At 35.0% G+C, this 24,378-nt stretch overlaps 1 protein-coding gene across 7 annotated transcripts in view; it reads left to right on the top strand.

Moving 5' to 3' along the window:
- DENND4A (DENN domain containing 4A) overlaps nt 1-24,378 on the top strand; it is a 139,243-nt gene that overhangs the window by 29,803 nt on the left and 85,062 nt on the right. For all 7 annotated transcript variants that reach the window (XM_038580750.1, XM_038580751.1, XM_038580749.1 and 4 more), the window contains exon 2: nt 19,080-19,158. The gene's annotated coding sequence lies outside the window, so the exon portion shown is untranslated. The remainder of the gene's footprint in view (nt 1-19,079; nt 19,159-24,378) is intronic.

The following is a 24,378-nucleotide window of genomic DNA, read 5'->3' as shown; positions in this document are numbered from 1 at the left end:
GAACAAGTCCTCCAACTCTTAAATTCATACATTTACTCATGGTTTTGTGATTCTTTTCTAAACCCCTGGGAGAAAATTCAGTTTGAGGCAAGTGTTAATGTCTGGTACAATCAGCTGCGGCTGATGAAACCAAGGTTTCATAGAATATTTCAGGCCCTGTTTTTATGGTAGGGGAGGAAATGCAGAGTATACAACTCTCAGAAGTATAAGCTAAGTAGGTATCTTAAAGGTGGTAATTACAGAGGAATGCTAAATAATGTGAAATTAAATTAGCTTTTTTTTTTTTTTTTTTTTAATAAAAAGGAGACCACTCGCTCCTTGGCTTTATATAACAATGTAACAAAATTATTTCATCCCCAGTCCATAGGTGATTATTTTGAAAGCTGTAAAAATATCTCCCTTTTTCAAATAAAAACCATTGGGAGCTAATTTTTTAGCTTTCACATACAGAATTTGAAGTTTGAGTCATGCTATCTCATGAACACAAATAACCTTATATTAATATAATTATGAATACATCATGCCATTCTCTCTTCAGCAAGCATTTGCTGACTGCCTCTTCTGTGCTAGAGACTGCTAAAACAGATATTTACAAAGATAGAGATGTAACATTGCCTACTCTCAAAGAATTCTTAATCTAGCTGCAAAAAGTACATGTTCAAAGAAACAATTATAGTATTAATGTAATAATCATAATAGTGATATGTATAGGATGCTCTTGAGAATAACAGTCTCTACTGGAGAAAGGGGTTGGGGAAGGCTTCAAAGAGCAGGTCTCAAATATTATGCAGAGGTTGGCCATTTTAACAAGGTCATTCTGGCAGAAAGAAATGAATTTGCAAAGGTGGTGTGGAGTTTGATATGACTGAAGAGAATTATTAGACCAATTTATGAAACTGAAATGAAACATATATTTTCATATCTATCCTTCACATGGCAATGAATACTAGTTTCTTCAAAGGAGGATTATAAATTTTAGAATATTTGAATAATTTTATTCTGTAACTTTGACATCACTTTTGAAAATGACATGTCACTGATCATTGTTTTCAGCCTCCTTTATCAAATATTTCTTAAAGATTTTATTTATTTATTCATGAGAGACACAGGTAGAGGGAGAAGCAGGCTCCATGCAGGGAGCCCGGAAATTTTATAATTTTAGGAGAGCACACACAACATGCACATGTACACACACACACATGCTATTGTGTGAAGTCTTTTACATCATTTTTTTTCTCTGGTAGAGTTGTACTTACCATTAAGCAAAATTAGAGTAAACAGTTGGCAGAATGCCTTGTGCTCTACTACTCTCATCCGCTGATTAACACCTTTACTTCTCTTTTCAATTCCTTTATCCACTCATTCATGATTCCTACACCTCCCCCATCACAAGGAACCAACCAAAAAACCCCCCAAAACCCCAGACCTCTCTATTTGACTGTTCTGAGAAGTGACCGAGGTAGGTGAGAAGCATAGAGAAAAGAAAGGTAGTTGTGGCCAGCTTTGTGGTGGAGGCAGTAGAGGTGGTGGGTGGGTGGGTGTCTGTTTTTGTCATGAAGTTCATTTTCATATAGCAAGCTCAGTAATCCACCTCTGTCACTCTGGTCACAAATTATAACTGTTTCTGTTCCCCTTCTACAAACCCTTCTGTCTGCCTTTTGTCATTTTTGTCCTTCAGATATGCTTTCGATACTGTGTTACAAGGCAGTGATGAGCAGAGAAAAGGTTATATGCCTTTTACTTTTTGCTCCTTCTGTTTGGAATGACCTTCCATCTCTCCTCTATTACCCTGGTCATATTTCAAGATTTAGATGACATCCCTTACTCTTCAAGCCTAAACTGTATGTCTGTCTTGTGCTTTCTGTGATTATTCCTATTACAGACTTATTTATTGTAATTGCTTGTTTACTTACCTTCTCTATTTACTCCTGGAAGGCAGGGCCATATCATTTGTATTCCCAGTGCCTCATATAGAGCCTGGCACATGGTAACATTACCATTCTTGGTTGCTAATGACAGAAATCAACTCTGGTTTGCTGAAGCAAAAGAAACAGTATTTATTGAAAGGATATTAGTTAGCTTACAGAAATGACTAGAAGACTGGAGACCCAGACTCTGAGAACAAATAGGAAACCAGCCAACCAACCTCAGTGCTAGAACATAGTCATAGTCATGCCATAGAATTATCCTTTTCCTGTTTAAGACACCATCGACTCCCCCACAGGACGTTGGATGCCATTGCTACAACAGCGCCACTGTGTGCTATATGTTACTGCCTTAAAAATGAATTTTAAACTGTCTTAGCAACTTCAGGTCTAGATTAAAATTCTGCATGAAAGCATGTAATTGACCAGTCTATATTCTGGTCCCTAAATAGGGAAGCAACTCTGTGGCCTTTATGGCTTATGTGGTTGATTTAAGGCCTCAGCTTCCTTTCAAGACATACATAGTGGCAGATTCTGTAAGCATAGGAAGGGAGTTCAGACGCTAGACCATCAGAAGTAAAACTTGACACGTCTTTTTCAATAAACATTCAGTAAATATTTATTAGATGAATGAATGAGAGAATTGGAGTCATAATTTCCCTCTCTAAACATTTATATAATCAAGCATTGACATGATTATGGTATCACTTACATAATTCACAAGAAAATCCATTCCAAACCATAAAATAAGGAAAAGATAAGTAAAATCAGCAAAGTTCTGTTTTTTAAAATGATACTGCACTGTTAAACTACTTAAATAAAATTATTTGAATTAAAGTGTTTTTTTGGTTCCCCTTTTTTGCGGTACCTGAAGGATATATTATTTGCTTATCTCATCATCTAACACTGGATACAATGGGAACTTGAACTTGGCCAAACTGATTTCAGAACACTTAACTCCTGTTTTTACAGTCTTCATATAGTGGTGTTCAACAGTGACTTACAGCAAAAAGAACAGCAAACTAATATTTTTGAGAGCTCAGAGGAATGTTTCTGCTTGTGAAAAAGAAGTTTTTATTTCTAAGCCGTCTTACCCATCAAATGGCCTACAGTCAAATGGTCTTCTTACAGTCATTTTGAAATACCATTTGACATTATGTACCAAAGTTGAATATACTTACACCCTACATCCTAGCAGTTTTATTCATAGGTATTTTTTTTAATGCCTACGCTTGTGCATCAGACATGTAAAAAACTCTATATGACTTTGTAAGTATAATAGCCTAATGTTGAAAACAAGCCAAGTGTCTATTAATAATAGAGTGGATAAATAAAATTGTGATATATTTTCAAAATGAAATACACAGAAAGGAAAACTAACAAACTGCTGCTATGCTTAGGAGTATGACCATCTCAAACAAACATTGTAGAGTGAAAAAAGCTAGACCAAAGAATACATTCTGTATGAATCCTTCTATGTTCATTTGTGTAAAGTGCAGAAACAGACAAAACTCATCTAGCATTAAAAGTCAGATAGTGGTTCTTTTTTGGGAAAATTGGAGGGGAACAGAGGGCTTCCTGTTACTGGTAATGTTTTATTTCTTGACTCGGAAGTTATTTACAACAGGTGGTATGTTCACTCTGTGAAAATTCATGGAGCTGTACTGTTTCTATATGTAATACTTTAATTAAAAAGTAAAAACAGGGCAGCCCCAGGTGGCTCAGTGGTTTAGCGCAGCCTTCAGCCCGGGGTGTGGTCCTGGGGACCGAGGATCAAGTCCCACGTCAGGCTCCCTGCAGGGAGCCTGCTTCTCCCTTTGCCTGTGTCTCTACCTCTCTCTCTCTCTCTCTCTCTCTGTCTCTCGTGAATAAATAAATAAAATCTTACCAAAAAAAAAAGTAAAAACAAAGTCAAAAAACAGATTTGTGTATGGACTACTTTGGGAAGCATGGCTCAGCGAACCCCCTAATGTTGTATATAAAGTTTTATCTGAATATGTATATGTTTGTGTATTTTAAGGGAGAGAAGATCCTTAGTACTAATCAGATTCTCTGAGGAGTTCATGACTTTAAAAAGGTTAAGAACCTACCCATTTCTTCTCCCTTCCCCTCTATTCCCTTTCATTATTATTTATATTCCCCAAATGAATGAGACCATATAAATGGGTAGGAAATATCAGAAAAGGAGACAGAACATGGAAGACTCCTAACTCTGGGAAACGAACTAGGGGTGGTGGAAGGGGAGGAGGGCGGGGGGTGGGGGTGACTGGATGGCAGGCACTGAGGGGGGCACTTGACGGGATGAGCACTGGGTGTTGTTCTGTATGTTGGCAAATTGAACACCAATAAAAAATAAATTTATTAGTAAAAAAAATAAAAATAAAAAAATAAAAAGGTTAAGAACCTACCTCACCAAAGCCTGAATATTCAGAAAAATTATAGTTAAATCCATTATGATGGAAAACTTGTTTTTACAATGTGGTAAACTCTTGTCTCTGTGAGCAGACCCTCTATGTTTTACATCCCATTCTCATGCATTCTCAAGGCTTTTGCTTTTATGGTCATCTTTTTTTGCCTTCATCTTCATTTTCTTTCTCTCTGGATGATTGCGATAGGCATAAACAGTGTCAATTCCATTCTTTTTTCTTTCTTTCTTTTTTTTCTTTTTTAATGGCCTCTGTTGATTCCATGTCTTCTACCAGTTGCCAACTCCCTTTCACATCAAAATGCCTACAAAGTGTTATGGATACTTCCTCACTTCCTGTTCTCTCCTCAGCTCATTCCCTTTGGGTTTCTTCCTACTAACACTGTACTGAAATGGGTTTTCTCAAGGTCACAATGATTTGAGTTTTGTTGAAACCAGTGGTTAAATATCTCTATTTGAGAGGAAGTAGAGTGAGAGCACCTTAGGTATAGATAATCGATTTAATAGTTGTTTCTCATTTCATGGTACACTTTCATCATTGGCCTATACTAAAGCAGGGGCCCTGCTTTAGTTTTATCTTCCTTAATGCACCATTTTTCACTCTTATTTCCTTTCCCCTGTAGATATCCACTTTAATATATTTAGCAAATCATCCTGAATATATCTTTGAAGACTATAGTGCAGTTTTGAATACATGTTTTTAATTTATATAAATGATACCTTGTTACATATTCCTTTCTGTTTCCTCCTGTTTTCACTCAGTAAGTTTTAAAAATTATCTCTGTCACTGTGTGCATTTATTTAATTGCTTCTAACTAAAATTATGCCTTTACTTTCAGACACCTCAACTTATCCATTCAACAAATATTGACCGCACACTATTCTCTATGCAGTGTCCTAGATACTGGTATATACAGCAGTGTCTAAAACAGAAAAATGAATACTCTCATTGAACTTACAATCTTGCAGAGAGACAAAGAAAGAGATAATAAAATAAGTATAATATGTACTGTGTTAAATAGTGAAGAATAATACAGTGAGAAAATCAGAACAAGGAAAGAGAATATGAAGTGTTAGATATGGAAGGCTGTTTGTTGACCTTTTAAATAGGGTGGTCGTGGAAAGCCTCACTGAGATGGTGACCTCAAAGAGACGGCCTGAGGATGGTCTGGCTTGGCTGATAGCAGAGAAGGCTAATCCAGGCACAGAAAGCAGCAGGTTAAAAGCCTTTGAGACTGGAACATTCCTGGTTTGTTCAAGGATCAGTAAAAATACTGGCATGTTACCTCCAAGAGCTTTCTAAGAGTTTTTTTAGTATGCTAAACTTTGTCTTTTACTATTAGGATTTAATCCTGCCATCTTATTTTGTATTTTGTTTACCCTAGTTTCTTTTCCTTTCTTCTTTCTCTTTTCCTATTTTCTAAGGATGAATAAAACTTTTTTTATAAATAAAACTTTTGATGCCAGTTTAAAAGTTATATACTCTATTCTTCTGGTTGGTACCCTTTTTTTAGATTCATATTTGTATTCATTTTCATTGTCAGTTTTTTAAAGTTTATTGATTTTTGGTCATTATTCTAAGTATTTCCTTACCTCCATTTGTTTTTTTCCCACCTTCTGAAAGTCCTGTTAGTTAGATGTTGACTCCAATTTTTCTAGCCTCTGTGTTTGGTGGGGGTTCAGAACTAAACCTTTAATTTTTTTCTTTCAAATATACTTTATTTTTTTAGAGCAGTTTTAGATTCATAGCAAAATTGAGCAGAAAGTACAGAGTTCCCACATACTCTTGCCCTAACATAGGCACAGCCTCCCCAACAGTAAACATCCCACACCAGAGTGGGACATTTGTTACAATATGTGAACCTATGTTGACACATCATTATCACCCAAAGTCCATAGCTTACATTACAGTTCACTCTTTGTGTTGTACATTCTGTGGGTTTTGACAAACGTATAATGACATATACATAATGACAGATACAGAACAGTTTCACTGCCTTAAAAATCCTCTGTGCTTATTAGCCTATTTGTCCCTCCTCTCTAACCACTGTCAACTCCCAAATTGTCTCCCAAGTTTTTGCTGTCTCCAAGTGTTTGCCTTTTCCAGAATGTCCTATAGTTGGAATCATATAGTATGTAGCTTTTTTCAGGTTGATTTTTTTTCAGTTAATATGCATGTAAGGTTCTTATTTGTCTTTTTGTAGCTTAACTCAATAGCTCACTTCTTTTTAGAACTGAATAATATTCTATTGTACAGATGTCTCACAGTTGATCCATTCACCACCCAAAGAACCTCTATTTCTTTCCGAGTTGCAGCAATTATGAATAAAGCTGCTATGAATATCCATGTGCGGTCTTTTGTATGGACATGTCTTTAGCTCCTATCTGTAAATGCCTAGAAGTGTGATTGCTGGATTATATGGTAAGAGTATGCCTTGTTTTGTAAGAAACTGCTAAGCCATCTTCGAAAGTAACTGTATGTACCATCTCGCGTTCTTACCAGCAGTGAATGAGAGTTCCTGTTGCTCCACATCCTTATCATCATAGGTGTTGTCAGTGTCCCAGATTTTGGTTTTTCTAATAGGGGTGTGGTGATATCTCATTGTTATTTCACTTAGCATTTCCATAGTGACATATGATGTGGAACGTCTTTTCATATGCTTACTTATGTTCCATATCTTCTTTGGTGAGGCATCTGTTCAGGCCCTTTGCCCATTTTTTAATCAGGTGGTTTGTTTTCTTATTGTTGAGTTTCAGGTGTTCTTTATATATTTTGGATAATAGTCCTTTATCAGATATATCTTTTGTAAATATTTCTCCAAGTGTGTTGGTTGTCTTTTCATTCTGTTAAGCCTCTATATTTTTAAACTTTTATAGTATATATTTTCCATTTATTTATAGCTTCTTAACATCTCATCCTGATCATCTACTTATTGATCTTTTTGACTATATTCATTTTGTTATTTAACCTGTCTTTAAATTTTTCAGTTATTATATTTTTAACACCCAATATCTCTAGTTGGTTCTTCATTATTCCTTATTATTTTCCTAATATCCTACTTTAGTTTCCTGAGGATGTTTGTTATGCTTATCTAAGAAATGTGTTTGGTCTGGACCGTGAATTCTGTTTCCTCTGGGATAGGTTGTTCTGTTTTTGGCCTTTTTCCCCCTCCCCTCCCTTGTACTCCTGCAATGTTTATTTTTTTCTTCCTGGAGCTCATACTCCCTTGAGAATATCAACTCCCTTGACTGATAATATGTGTAGGTAAAATCTCATGTTCAAATTTATTCCCTTCCAGGTGAATTTATAGAATATAAGTGTATGCATGTGTGAGAGAAGTGTATTTAGGTTTAATGACGGAGTTTTACTAAAGAAATAGTTTAGTTTTGGCTACTATATATACAGGTAGAGTTATCAAGGCTTTTTGGGTCTCAATGGCGAGTTATGGTTGGTAATATAAATTTGAAAGTGTGCAGCAGTTAGTGGGACTATTACGTTTTTATGAGAATAAGAAGAAAGGGAAGATCCTGGAGATTGGTTTGATTGCTGAAAATTTGTAAAAAGATTTTAAAGAATAGAAGATATACTTTGTCTAGGACTGGTTCTGGCCATCGGAATGTTTAGAAAGAAGAATGCATAATCTAACCTCACTATGCTGATTTGCTTACCCTTGTCAATAATGGATCATTGTTTCAGGCTTCTGTGGAATAGTCTACATGATATATGTACAGTTGACCCTTGAACGACACCAGTTTGAACTGTGTGGGTCTATTATATGTAGATTTTTAAAGTACAGTAGTGTAAATGTATTTTCTCTTATGATTTTCTTAATAACATTTTCTTTTCTCTATCTTACCTTATTGTAAGAATACAGTATGCAATACATATACAAAATACATGTTGATTGACAGCTATTGATAAGGTTTTGGGTCAATAGTAGGAGTTACATTTTGAGGGATCGGGGTACTGGGGTGGCTCAGTAGTTGAGCATCTGCCTTTCGCTCAGATTGTGACCCCAGGGTCCTGGGATTGAGTCCCACATCAGGTTCCTTGTAGGAAGCCTGCTTCTCCCTCTGCTTATATCTCTGCCAATCTCTCTGTGTCTCTCACAAATAATAAAAGATCTTAAAAAAAAAAAGTTTTGAGGGGCCAAAGTCATATGCAGATTTTCAACTCCACTGAGGGCTGATACCTCTAATCCCCACATTATTCAAGGGTCAACTAGTAGCAAGAGATCTGAGATAAGGAGTTTCAGGTCCTACTGTGCTACAGATGAGCTGTGCTGTTTTGGACAAGTCAAATTTGCCTTTCTAACATTTTAATTTCCTCATCAACAAAATGGTAAGATTGAACCAAAAGACTTTTAAGATCTTTTTAAAAAATTCTGTGAGCCTTGGGGCACCTAGGTGGCTCAGTTGGTTAACCATCTGACTCTTGATTTCAGCTCAGGTCATGGTCTCGGGGTTGAGAGATCAAGTTCTTCATTGGGCTCTGCTCTTGGTGCAGGGTCTGCTTGAGAATTCTCTCTTCCTCCCCCTTTGTCCCTCCCCTGCTCAAGTGCACGCGCGCTCTCTCTCTCTCTCATAAATTTTTTAAAAAATTGAAATGTTAAAAAAAATTTGAAGTGTTTAACATTAATCAAATGACAGAACTATAAATCTTGTCTACTTGTCAAGAACAATGATATTTTAAATCAGTGGATCTCATTTTTTATTATATATTTCTGTAGCTGAATTTTAGATTGTCTTATGTAAACATTTTTAATCACCCCATTGAGTACTATTTCTTTTTTTAAGTTTTTATTTAATCAATGAGTACTATTTCAGATAGCTTGTGTATGGCTAAGAAATCGAGAAGAAAAATGAGATATTGTATGTTTGAGAGAAATTTTGGGGGAAGATTCCAATGGAAGCAACAAGTTATTTTAGATACTAGCTAACAAATGCTTATGATAATTTTTATTTATTTATTTATTTATTTATTTATTTTTTAAGATTTTATTTATCTATTCAAGACAGAGAGAGAGGCAGAGACACAGGCAGAGGGAGAAGCAGGCTCCATGCAGGGAGCCCGACGTGGGACTCAATCCCGGGTCACCAGGAACATACCCCAGGCCGAAGGTGGCGCCAAACCACTGGGCCATTGGGGCTGCCCACTTATAATTTAAAGAGGAAGTAAGAACTTTTGAGATGTGGGAGTGGTATGCATATGGGAAATTAATTTAAATAAAAAAAGATGGTGCAAGAGACAAAATTTAAAAGCAGACTTCCCTTTCACTCTAGACTGGTATGCATTATATGTTTATATTTCATATATAGTGCTGGATATGAACAGATTTTCATTACAGGATTAGTAGTTGATATTTGTTGTTCCCATTAGTTTATATGGAAGCTAATATAAAGTGGTAAATCTTATAGGTTCTTTATGTTAAAGTAAATAGCATTAAAAATTCTCCAGATACCATTTCTTCATCCCTCTCCCTTTTTTTAAGGTTTTATTTTTAAGTAATTTCTACACCCAACATGAGGCTCGAACTCACAACCCCAAGACCAAAAGTCAAGCTCTCCCAACTGAGCCAGCCAGGCTTACCTCCTTACCCTTTTTAACCATTTCCTACTTTTCTCCCTCCATTTCTCCACTTCTTAACTTTTATTCCTTTTATGCTTTCTCCCTTCATCTTTTTTATTCCTTTTCTTGCCATATCTCTTTGTTTACTTTTCTTTCTTTTCTATTTTACTCTTATTTTTGGTCATTTGTTCTTTTTCTTACTGCTAATTGCCTCATATTCATCAGCCAGTTTAAATTCTCCCATTTACCTATTAACTTTTTTTTCTCTATCAAAGCCTGTGTTCACTAGTTAACACTTAGATCTCCCCAGGGAATTGCTTCCTTGTCTTCCATTCTTGAAGTATGGTATAGTAGAACTTCAAATTAAAAGCCATGAGAGGTGAGTCATAAATTGGACAAGCTGTTTAATTTTAAATCTCAATTTCTTCAATTATAAAAAGAAGAGTGGCAAATAAATCTCCAAGGATCTTTCCTGGCTTTAAAATCCTATGATTCTGTGGTGTCCTAACTTTCCCATTTTTTTCTACTGTGCTGACCTCATTCATCTAATAAATATTTACAAACCTATTATGTGTTTATAACTGCTATAATTTATATGAGAGAATCAAAAGAAATAAAGGGAAGAGTTCCTTCCTTTGAATTGTTTATAGTCTGTCTGGAGAGACAAGAGGTATCTGTATCTTAACATGCAGTAATTTCCAATCTGTTCCTTTTCTTTCCAGACTAGATCCATATTCCCAAGGGAATACTAGCTACTTTAGTTCCAATCTAATTTTTGGATGAGGGGCAAGGTTGCCCCTGAATACAGTAAAAGACTCTTTTTTATGTTCTCATACATCTGAGAATTCCTGTTGTAGTTGTCATGTAGCACTATTTTACATTGTCTACTTGATTCTAGACTAGAATTTATCTATGATACAAAAATTTGTCTTAAAACTAGGGGGATTAGTCTTGATTGTGCTTTAGTAGATGACCACTCTGTCTTTCTTATACTTTTTTGTACGTTCATATGTCTGTGCATTTGTATGTTTGTGTAATTATGTTCAAAGAAAATGTTCCAGATGGCTTAGTAAATGTGACCAACAAGTCTTTCTACACCATCTATACTTACACTCTATTCTTTGGTTTGTTTCTGTACCTACTTTGTAAGGGGATATTGCTTTTCAAGACATTATCTTTTCCTTTCATAGGCTACGTGAACACTCTGGTAAAAACATACCACTCCAGTAGGGATTAGGGACAGTGGTTGGGGGCACCAAAAGGGAAGTGGACATACTTATAAAGGTCTACATTAGGAATCCTTGTGATAGAATTGTTCTGTATCTTGACCTTGATGATGAGTACATGAAGCCGTGCGTGTGATAAAACTGCATAGAACTAAATACGCTATGCCCATACACACACACACACACACGAATACAAGTCAAACTGGGGAAATCAAAACAAAGTAGGTAAACTCATTAATGCACTATCCAAACTGTGATATTGTACTATAGTTTTGTAAGATGTTGTCATTGGGAGAAACTGGGTAAAAGGTTGCCAGATCTTTATGGTTTCTTTCAACTGAATGTGAATTCATAATTATCTGAAAATAAAAGACTTGATTAAAAATAATACGAATTTACAATAGTCTTTGCTGAAAGATAATTTAATATATGTAATTGCAGGAAGTACATTAACATAATCACACTGGCTATGAATTCTGTAAAGTTGCAGGATACAAAATCAGTATAACAATCGTGTTGTAAATTTCCATACACCAATAATGAACTATCAGAGAAATTAAGAAAACAAATCCATTTACAATTACACTGAAAAGAATAAAATACCTAGGAATAAATTTAACCAAGGAGGTGAAAGGCCTGTACCCTAAAAACTCTAAGGCATTGATGAAAGAAATTGAAGAAGACACAAATAAATGGAAACATATTCTATGGATTGAAAGAATTAATATTGTTAAAATATTCATAATACCCAAAGCTATCTACAGATTCTGTGCAATCTCTATCAAGGTTCCAGTGGCATTTTTTATAGAAATAGAACAATCTCAAAATTTGTATGGAACCACAGAAGACCCTGAGTAGCCAAAGCAATCTTGAGAAAGAACAACAAAGCTGGAGGCATCACATTTCCTGATTTCAAACTGAATTACAAAGCCTGAGTAATCAAAACAATATGATATTGCCATAAAAACAGACCCATAAATCAATGTAATAGAATAGAGAGCCCAGAAATAAATTTATGCTTACATAATTAAATTAATCATAGTTAATTAATCTAAGGAGGTGAGAACATACAGTGGGAAATGGACAGTCTCTTCAATAAATGGTGTTGGGCATATTGGATAGCCACGTGTAAAAGAATGAAACTGGATCACAATTTTTCACCATTAACAAAAATTAACTCAAAATAGATTAAAGACTCAAGCATAAGACTTGAAACCATAAAACTTCTTTTTTTTTTAATTTTTATTTATTTATGATAGTCACACAGAGAGAGAGAGAGGCAGAGACAGAAGCAGGCTCTATGCACCGGGAGCCCAACGTGGGATTTGATCCCGGGTCTCCAGGATTGCGCCCTGGGCCAAAGGCAGGCGCCAAACCACTGCGCCACCCAGGGATCCCCCATAAAACTTCTTGAAGAAAACTTAGTAACCTCCTAGTCATTGGTCTTGGTGGTGATTTTTGGAATTTGACAACAAAAGTGAAGGCAACAACAGCAAAAATAAACAAGTTGGGACTACATCAAACTAAAAAGCTGTTCACAGCAAATGAACCAATTAACAAAATGAAAAGACAACTTACCAAATGAGAGAAAATATTTGTGAATTATAAATCTGACAGGGGGTTAAGTATCCAAAATGAATAAAATGTTTGTTTAACTCAATAGGAAAAAGCTAAACAATCCAGTAAAAAAAATGGGCAGAGGATCTGAATAGACATTGTTTTCCAAAGAAGACATACAGATGGCCAACAAGTACATGAAGAGATGCTCAACATCTCTAAATCAAATGAAATGAAAATCAAAACCACAGTGAGATCACCTCACACCTATTAGAAGTGCTGTTATCAAGTGACAATAAATAATATGTGTTGGCAAGGATGTGGAGAAAAGGGAACCCTCCTCATGTACTGTTGGTGGAAATGTAAATTGGCACAGCTACTGTGGAAAACAGTATGGAAGTTCCCCCCCAAAATTAAAAATAGAACTACATTCTATACATTCTAGCAATTCCACTTCTGAGTATTTACAGAAAATAAACCACCAATTCAAAAAGATCTATGCATCCACCCCCATTCTCATTATGGCATTGTTTATGGTAGCCAAGATATGGAAGCAACCTAACTCCATCAATAGGTGAGTGGATGAAGAAGGGGTGTGTGTGTGTGTGTGTGTGTACATACATATACACATATATAATGGAATATTACCCATAAAAAGAATGAAATCTTCCTTTTTTAAAAAAAATTTCATTAATTTATTCATGAGAGACACAGAGAGAGAGGTAGAGACACAGGCAGAGGGAGAAGCAGGCTCCATGCAGGGAGCCCAATGTGGGACTCCATCCCAGGTCTCCAGGATCACAACCTGGGCCGAAGGTGGCACTGAAGTGCTGAGCCACCTGGGCTGCCCTGAAATCTTCCTATTTGTGACAACATGAATGGGCGTTGCAGGCATCTAAGTTAAAGAAGTCAGAGAAAAATACACGATTTCACTTATATGTAGTATCTAAAAAAACAAGAATTTCTAATTTTCCTAATTTCATTAATTTCTAGTTTAATATCATGGTTGTAAAAGATACTTGATATGATTGTAATCTTCTTTAATTTATTAAGACTTAATATAAGGGAAGGGAGAAGAAATGTGTGGGAAATATCAGAAAGGGAGACGGAACATAAAGACTCCTAACTCTGGGAAACGAACTACGGGTGGTGGAAGGGGGAGGAGGGCAGGGGGTGGGGGTGAATGGGTGACGGGCACTGAGGGGGGGGCACTTGACAGGATGAGCACTGGGTGTTATTCTGTATGTTGGCAAATTGAACACCAATAAAAAATAAATTTATTATAAAAAAACTTATTAAGACTTATTTTATAGCCTAGCCTATGATTTTGGAAAATGTTGCATGTGTACTTGAATGTGTATTCTCTTGCTTTTGGATAGAATGTTCTGTAAATATCTGTTAAGTCCATCTGATGTAATGTATCATTTAAAGCTTATGTTTTGGGACACCTGGGTTGCTCAGCAGTTGAGCATCTGCCTTTGGCTTGGTGTGTGATCCCCAGGGTCCTGGGATCGAGTCCCACATCGGGCTCCCTGCATGGAGCCTGCTTCTTCCTCTGCCTGTGTCTCTGCCTCTCTCTCTGTGTGTCTCTCATGAATAAATAAATAAAATCTAAAAAAAAAAAAGGGATCCCTGGGTGGCTCAGCGGTTTCGTGCCTGCCTTTGGCCCAGGGCACGATCCTGGAGTCCCGGGATCAAGTCCCACATCAGGCTCCCTGCATGGAGCCTGCTTCTCCCTCTGCCTGTGTCTCTGCCTCTCTCTTCCCCTATGTCTATTATGAATAAATAAATAAAATCTTTAAAAATAAATAAATAAATAATAAAAAATAAAAAAGCTGATGTTTCTCTATTGGTTTTCTATCAGGATGATCTGTGAGTTGATGTGAGTGGGGTATTAGGGTTCCCTACTGTCTTTCTATTGCTGTCTGTTTCTCCTTTTAGGTCTGTTAAGTTTTGCTTTAATATTATTAATATTTATTAATTTAATATTATTAAAAAATAATTTAGGTGCTCCTATGTTGGGTACATAAATATTTATAAGTGTTATATCCTTGGGGTACCTGGGTGGCTCAATAGGTTAAGCATCCAACTCTTGATTTCAGGACAGGACATGATATTAGGGTCCTGGGATCAGGCCTGACATCAGGCTCTGCACTCAGTGGAGAGTCTCCTTGTCCCTCTGCCCTTCTCCCCTCTCATGCTCACTCTCTCTCTCAAATAAATAAATAAAATCTTCAAAAAATTTTATATCCTCTTGTCGAATCGACCCCTTTATCATTATGTAATGCCCTTCTTTGTTATTATAGTTTATAGTCTATATTGTCTAATATAGATATAGCTATTCTAGCTTTCTCTTGGCTTCCATTTTTATGGAATATCTTTTTCTATCTCTTCACTTTTTTTCCCATCCCTCAGTTTCTGTTTCTTCTCTTTCTCTCTCTCTTTTTTTTAATTCCAGAGGGGGAGAGAGAGAGAGAGAGCACGTGTGTAAGAGTGTGTGCATGAGCATTAGGGGGAGAGGAGAGTAGCAGAGGGAGAGAAACAAGAAGGCCCCGTGCTCAAGGCTTGATCTCGGGACCCTGAAATCATGACCCAAGCTGAAACTAAGAGTCAAACACTCAACAGACTGAGATATCCAGGCATCCCCATCCCTTCACTTTCAGCCTGTGTGTGCCCTTACATCTAAAGTGTATCTCTTTTAGACAGCATATAGATGGGTCTTTTTTTAATCCATTCAACTACTCTGTCTTTTGATTGGAGAATTTAGTCCATTTACATTTAAAATAATTACTGATGGATATGTGCTTACTGACATTTTGTTCATTGTTTTCTATTTTTGTAGTTCTCTTTTCCTTCTAGTTCTCTTCTTTTGTGGTTTGATGACTTTTTTTTAAGGTTTATTTATTTTAGAGAGAGAGAGAGTGAATAGGAGTGAGGGCGTGAGAGGGACAGAGGGAGAAAGAAAGAGAATCTTAAGCAGACTCTCTACTAAGGAGCTTGATACAGGGCTCAGTCTCATGACCCTAAGATCATTACCTGAGCCAAAATCAAGATTTGGATGCTTAACCAATTGAGCCACCCAGGTGCCTCTGATGACTTTCTATAGTGATATGGTTATATTCCTTTCTGCTTATCCTTTGTGTATTTAATACAGGTTTTTGCTTTGTGGTTACCTGGAGGCTTACATATAATACCCCATACTTCTAACAGTCTATTTTAAGTTGATAACAACTAAAGTTTGATCCTGTGCTAAAGCCCAGTATTTATACTCTCCTCTCCACATTTTATGTTTTTGATGTTACATTTCATATCTTTTTATTTTGCTTTGATATCTGAATCAATTATTTTTACTATGTCTTTTAACCTTCATATTAGCTTTATAAGTTATTAATCTACTACCTTTACTATATGTTTAGTTTTCCAGGGAGACATATTCCTTTTTTTTTTTTTTTTTGACATATTCTTTCATACATGTTCCTGTTACTAATTAAAGTTCCCTTAACTTTTCTTATAAGGCCAATATAATGGTGATGAACTCCTTAGCTTTTACTTGTGGGGAAACTTTATCCTTCAATTCTGAATTACAGTTTTTCTGGGTAGAGTATCCTTGGTTTTATGTTTTTTTTTTCTTTCAGCACTTTGAATGTCATGTCACTCCCTTCTAGCTTGCAAAGTTGGTACTGAGAAATCTGCTGGTAGTCTTATGGGGGATTTCTTGTACATAAAAAGCTGTTTTCCTCTTGCTTTTATATGTTGCCCTTGACTTTAACTTTTGACATTTCAGTTACAATGTGTCTTGATGTGGGTCTCTCTGGGTTTCTCTTATTTGGAGCTGGCTAGATTTCCTGAATCTAAATGTTTTCTTCCTTCCCCAAGTTAGGGAAATTTTCTGCCATTATTTCTTCAAATGAGATTTCTACATCTTTCTCTCTTTATCCTTCTGAGAGTCCTGTAATGTGAATGGTAGTTCATTTAGTGTTGTCCCATAAGTCACACTGTCTCTTTGCTACCTTCTAGCAATAAGGTTTTAGAAATAGTTGAAAAATATGTATGCCACTCTATATTTACTAACTGAAATTTCTCAGTGAGTCTGAGGTGGAGTGGTATCTTAATTTTTAAGACACATATATGCATTCTGACCATTTTTAGCAGTTTAAAACATAACAAGATTGTGCCTATATTATTTCTTATTCATTGTTTTTACCCTGCATTCCATTCTAAGACACTATCAAATTTTGACTTAAATAATTTTGACCCTTTCTCCCCTTTCTCTTCTACTTCCCACAAACACACCCATGTTAAGCATCACCAGTTTAGGTAAATCTGATGTCTGTTGCTATTATTTCCCTCTTATTAGTAGATACTCTTGTGTTGGTCTTGAGCTACAGTTTCTTCCTCTTGATGTGCTTGTGATTACTGTGCTTCAATTTGCTTTCCTGCAAAAACTTTTGACACTTAATGAAACTTGCATGCATACATATGTATGTGTGTGTGTTCAGCATTATAGAGATAACATAAATTGATGCGATACAGTTGGACTGGCTATACTTTAAGACTTTGTCAGTGGCATCATCTTTTCATTTGATATTTAAAATTACTCATTACTACAACTTACTGAACTACTCAATTTTAAGAAAATATGGTGATGGCATATTGAATCCCATAATATAAATTGCTTATTATCTTGATCAGAGGAGCTGGGTTCCTTGATGATATCCCAACCATGTCTTACTAAACAGTTGTTCTGATGCTATTTAAATGGTATTTTAAATCAGTAATAATAGAGAGGAGAACACAGTCAGAAATCTCTTTGACCTCAGCCATAGCAACTTCTTACTAGGCATGTCACCACAGGCAAGGGAAACAAAAGTAAAAATGATTAGGACTTCATCAAGATAAACAGCTTCTGCATAGCAAAGGAAACAGTCAACAAAACCAAAGGCAGCCTACAGAATGGGAGAAGATATTTGCAAGTGACATATCTGATAAAGGGTTATGTTAGTATCCAAAATCTATAAAGAACTGATCAAATTCAACACCCCAAAAACAAATAATCCAGCTAAGAAATGGGCAGAAGACATGAATAGACATTTTTCCAAAGAAGAGATCCAGATAGCTAACAGACACATGAAAAGATGCTCCACATCACTCATCATCAGGGAAATACAAATCAAAACCATGATGAGATAACATCTTACACCTGTCAGGATTGCTAAAATTAACAACACAAGAAACAACAGGTGTTGATGAAGATGCAGAGAAAGGAGAACCCCTTTGTATTGTTGGTGGGAATGCAAACTGGTGCAGCCACTCTGGAGAACAGTATCGAGGTTCCTCCAAATGTTAAAAATAGAACTACCCTATGATCCAGCGACTGTATTACTAGGTATTTACCCAAAGAATATGAAAATACAGATTTGAAGGGATACATGCACCTTGATGTTTACAGCAGCATTATCAACAATAGCCAAACTATGGAAAGAGCCCATATGTCCATCAACTGAGAATGGATAAGAAGATATGGTATATGTATACAATGGGATATTACTCAGCCATCAAAAAGAATAAAATCTTGCTATTTGCAAGGATGTGGATGGAGCTAGAGTATATTATGCTAAGTGAATAAGTCAGAGAAAGGCAAGTACCATATGATCTCACTCATATGTGGAATTTAAGAAAGAATAGATGAACATATGGGAAGGGGGGAGAGGAAAACAAGCTCTAAGAGACTCGTAATGGTAGAGAACAAGATAGGGTTAATGGAGAGAAGTGGTAGGGGATGAGCTAGAAGGGTGATGGGTATTAAGGAGGGTACTGTTATCATGAACAGTGGGTGTTGTAAGTAAGTGATGAATCACCAAATTCTATTCCAGAAACCAATATTGCACTATATGTTAACTACCTAAAATTTAAATTAATAATAAAATCTGTGATAAAGGGAAAATACTTTTATGTGTTGACTTCTTTAAAACTTATATAAATGGAAATTACTTGCATCCATATTTAAATTGTCTTAAATGTGTGTATTTTTCTGTAGAACTGAAATACCACATCATGCCCCATTTTTTCCCTCATACTTCTTGTTTTTGTACACCTTTACTCTTTTGTGCCATTATTTTTTTATTTTTCTCTCTGTTATTCTCCCCATTATCTGCTGTTTTTTTTTTTTTTAATATGTAGGTATTCTTAAATATGTTCAAGGAAGAACAGTGTTTTGGTTGAAAATGACTTATTGGGTCTTGTCTTGGGTCTTAAGCATATGAAAACAATATATACAGTCATTTTCTTTGAAAATTATTGTTAAGTATCTACAAGCATCTTAGGGGAAATATTTCACTGGAATTAATTTAAGTTCAATTTTTATTCTTTCCACACAGTATTTCTCAAACTCTGAGGCTTGTAGAATTCAGAAATTAAGACCTGGCATCATTTTCAGGGAAAGACCTTCAGTAATGTGTAAGTAGTTTTTTCATTTTGATTTGTTTCTATTAGTTGTTTTCTCTGTGAAACACTGAAAGGTTAATTTACCAGCTCTTAAAAGAATTTGGCATATATTCACCACATAATGATTACGAATAACAAGTGATACAATATAGCTTTATTGAAAGATGTCTTAAGATACACCCTGGGTCAGGACACCTGGGTGGCTCAGCGGTTGGGTGTCTGTCTGCATTTGGCTCAGGGTGTGATCCCCGGATCTGGGATCAAGTCCCATATGGGGCTCCCTGCGTGGAGCCTGCTTCTCCCTCTGCCTGTGTCTCTGCTTCCTTCTCTCTCATGAATAAATAAATAAAATCTTAAAAAAAAAAAAAAGATGTACCCTGAGTCACTATTATTGACCATTAGTAGAGGCAACATCCTCAAATGTAAAAAATACTGGACTGAGTCCTTGCCTTGTCTGGTGCTAACTAGCTACATATCTTTAAGTGAATTACCTTCTGTGTTTTAGTTTCTTTAAAATGAGGGATTAGATTAGGATTAGTAATAAAATCCTTTCCCCTCAAAATGTCTGTTATTCCCAGCTTGATTTTTTTTTCTTTTTATAAAAATTCAAAGGTTAGTAATCATCCAAAAGGGAGCTCTCAAATTACATAGTTTTGTTTTGTGTGTGTTGGTTTTTTTCTTGGAAATAGATATTGAGAGAGGAGGTGAGCCCAAATTAGACAAGAAATTTGCCCCACCATAGTCCATTATTCTGGGTTACTAAAGCTTGTTTTTTTTTTTTTAAAAAAGTCACATTTGCTTTGGGTAAGTTGAACCTTTTGAAAAGGAGGTCACCCAGTGCACATGATGAGATGAGCACTGAGTGTTATACTGTATTTTGGGAAATTGAATTTAATAAAAAATAAAATAAAATTTTTTGAAAATCATGAAAAGAATCTTCAGTAAAATATTAATTAAAAATAAAAGGTCACCCTACTGTTAAATATGATATGCAAATAAGATTTCTTTCCTTTCAAAATTCCGTAGAATACTAATGCTGAAGGGGTCCAACTTTCAAGGAGATGGGGGAAAAGGACAATAAAGTAGGGGTCACATCTATGCATGGGGCTTTTGGTGGAGGGAATGGTAGGGAAACTGGACAGATTGAAGTCCAGCACTTGGAATCTGGAAGGGTGATAGGAGAAAAGAGGACTAGAGGTGGGATAAAAATATAGACAGAGATGTGAGAAAGTAGAGCTAGAAAGAAAAACTCCTTGAAGGCAGAGGCTATGGCTATCATCAATATTGTCTATCACTAGCTCCTAGAATAGTGTCAGATCTTTGTAAGTATTTATGAAAAATACATTGAATGAATGAATCACTCAATAAATTTCTAATTTTGCCTAAGGCTCTGATGGTTTTAATTACTGGTTTCTAGACTCAAATCATCTGGGTTATCTATATCTGCTCTATATTCAACAACTACAGACAGTATTAAGGTAATTGAGGTTCAGAAAATTCATTCTGAATTACCGAAAAAAGACCTATGCTTGAGGGTTATAAAGTGGACTATTAATTCATTTAACAAGTATATTTTTAAGCACTTGTCTATCATACTTTCAATACTAGCTGGGAATGGAAAAATGGAGTAGTGGTTATAGTGTATAGTTCTATCTGATGGAATATTATATAACCACTCAGTATAATTATGAAGAGTATAACAGTTTAGAAGATTGCTTACTAAATAAGTATACAAATATTTATATTCTATTTAGTAATTGTTCGTGAGGACTAGAAGGATGTTATCTGTTCTCAAGACTAGGAAACATTGTCAAACATAAATCAGATTTATTATTGGGAATGGAGAAATTTCTTTTATGTTCTGTTATTTTGTACAATTCATAAAGTTTAAATGAAAATCCAAATAAACTTAAGTTTAAAACAAATATGATGAATATGTACTGGCAGAAGAGGCAATAGTGTTTGTCAAAGAGGAAGAGAGCAAAACTAAATTTGTAGGATGGGTTGGGAAAAAAATGAAAGATGAAGTTTAGAAAAGATGGAAATGAGAGTCTGTGGTAGAGGATGGCTAGATTACATTTTTAACTGTGGAGTTACTTTTTTAAAAAAGAAAATTTCTTTCAGCTTACTTACTCAAGTGAACTGGAGTGAGGGATAGTCAAACTAATCCATTGTGTTATCGACCATTTTCACATACAGGTCTTGAGTTTGTGACTATTTATCATTCTCTATCGGAAAGACTATTGATCCTTTTACCATTTCAAATTTTCCAAAAATTTGACTTTGCAAAACTTCTATGCTCAGATTTTTGTTTTTCATCTACCTTTAAAGTGTTACCTTTCTGCTCTTGTCTTTTCTTGTACGTAGAGTTAGCCTAGCTAGAAAATACTTAACTACTTTGATGTACTGGATAGAAGAAATACAAAAGAATCTGAATTGATTGGGTAGATATTGAAAGGGAGAAAAACAAACCAGTCTCCATTAGTTTGTGAATGAGCAAGAGCTTTCTTATAACAATTTCTTAATTTAGTTCTCATAAACCTTTTAGGAATAGCGAGCACCTCCTTGTTTTCTATTCTTAAGGAAAATAGATATAATTTGAAGTGAAATACTAGCCAAGCAAGAATGTCAAATTTTAAAATACCTATAAACATTTTATAAGCTAACTTCTTAAGTTATCTATATCATGTTGAACAAAGAAAAAATGAAAAACAATAGTTGGTTAATAATGTAGTATTATTCTTAGCCAGCTTGGGTAAAGCTTGTGTCAGCGTTTTCCATTACTGTGATTATTTACAGAACTGTTGAATCAACTGCTTGTGTTGTATGGCCCCCAGTTTAAATGAATTCAAAGACATTTATTTACAAAAAGAAAAGAAATTTACCTATGTACCTCCTAATTGTTTAGGGGCTTTTGCTCTCCTGTACTAAACCAAAAGTCCAAGTTTTGTATGCGACTAGGGATGTTTTCTTCAAATGTTTTTTCCAAGGAATTGTTGGTAGTTCTTGCCAACACAAGGCATTTTGTCTTAATATATATGTAGTATTTTTCACAAGGATTGTAATTTTCACACTTTGGTGGAAGTCTCTTGGCTAAATGGAATTGTTAGAAAATACTGTTTTTCATTTGTATCAAAGATTTTCAGTATTTTCTTTACCTTGTAATTTTTAACAATGTCTTCCTCCTAGCTTTTAAACCTCAAACGTATTTTAAAAACAGTTGATTTATAATAAAAAGTAGAGGTGCATTTTCAGTATTATAGACTTTTCTGAGTGAATTAAAGGGCATTTAGATCTTGCAAGAAGTCACCTGGAATGTTGCCAGCTATGTTCTTGGCATTACATACATGGTCAGCAGTGCCTTAAAGCATTTTGTTTATCTTCCTAACCACTCTCCACCTTCAAGTGATTAAATGGGAAACAACGACATCAAGGCAAGAGAACTGGAGAAATAGGTAATTTACTTTTTTGTCAATAAATGTAAGAAGATTTTATTACCACTTTAAAATTATTTTCTTATATGTATTGATGAAGAACAATAATTTATTCCTCTTTAGTAGTTATTTACTGTACTCAGTTCTGAATGAGATCAAATCATTAAAATTTATGAATCAGGAAGATGTAACAAAATGAATTTTTCATATAAATTTCTCCCAAATATTTGCTTATTAGTATAATAGCTGCTTATTTCCAACAGCTAAGGTAGCAACTTTCAAAAGAACTCATTAAATATGTATATGTTTTCATGATAGTACTACTCTTTTTCTCTTCTTTCTGCATAGCAATACATAAAACTACATGGTATGTGATAGTGACTATATGTTGTCATTTAATTAACATAAAGTTAAAGGGGCACCTGGCTGGCTCATTTGGAAGAGAATGCAGCACTTGACCTGGGGGTCGTGATTCAATCACTGTGTTGGGTGTAGAGATTACTTTAAAAATAAATAAATAAACTTAAATAACATGAAGTTAGAGTCTGGGGAAAAAGAAAATTTAAATAATCCTTATTATAATGAAAGGAAAGTGGTTTACCAAGGTATTTTTAAGATTTGTGTCTATCAAGAGCTTATAGCTTCAAATTCATGCACACATAAAAGCAAATAAATATATGTAGAGGCTTGGTTATATTAACTTTTGACCTAGCAATTCTACTTTAATAAATTTTTTTCTGAAGAAATAATAAGAGTTGTAGCTATAGGTTTATGTTCAAGATTACTCATCATAGCATTTAAAAATATTAGCAAAAGAAGTAAAAATGATCAACAATAGCAAATAAACCAGTAATGTTATGTTCATAAAATACTACGCAACCATTAAAAAAATATTTTCAAAGATTATGTAATGAAATGAAAAAAAAGTTAAATACAAAAGTGCTTTAAAAAATGGTGCTTTTGTTCTCTTTTTAGAAATGGATACATGATTATTGGAGTAAAACTACTTGCTTTTTGTGGACTACCTGTTATATGTAGTCAACTGAGAGTGAGGACTCTGTTTCACAGAGTCTTCTCAGGAAGACAGCTTACTACTTTCTCTTTCCTGTCAGGCTAGGGGCCATTTCTGAAAAGTTTAAGCACCCCCCCCCCCTTTTTTCCAGAAATCTTATGTGTAAGGAAGTTGCTAATTCTGAAAACTCATTAGATTAGCAATAAAGAAAGTTCTATGTTTTGGGATTATGATGAAAATAGTGATAATTATAAACAAGTATACTCCATAAAAATTTGTTTGCCCTCAGTTACTTTATACTCTACAAAGGTTATTTATTTTATTTTATTTTATTATTTTTTTTAAAGGTTATTTATTTTAAACTAGCATTTTCTAAAGCATGTTTGAGGGTTTTTTTCTAGCCCTTAAGGGGGAAAATAGAGTTCATTATTCAAAGAGACTTGGGAAATCCTGGGCTAAGCAAAGTTAACAGGTGCCTTTATCAAAGGACTGCTGAGGCTTTTCATATTTATATAGTTTATTATAAATCTGTAAAAGAGGCATGTAGTGTATATATCTAATTTATTTGTCCTCTTTTGCCTTTATTAGAACTAGGTTTAACAGGAGACATATGTTGGAAAATACCTGTTTTATATTAAACTTTTTTCCTATAAGCAATGACAGTACTGTGGAGGATATATTCTCCTAGTTAAAGAAACAAAGTTTAAATGACACCTGAATGAGATTTTGCTGTTAAAGTATTTACAAATACATAGTGGATTCTACTTTGTGTATTTTTCTTTGAAT

This window comes from Canis lupus, chromosome 30 (assembly GCF_011100685.1).
Source record: "Canis lupus familiaris isolate Mischka breed German Shepherd chromosome 30, alternate assembly UU_Cfam_GSD_1.0, whole genome shotgun sequence".
NCBI lineage: Eukaryota > Metazoa > Chordata > Mammalia > Carnivora > Canidae > Canis > Canis lupus.
This window is presented reverse-complemented; position numbering and strand designations above follow the sequence as displayed.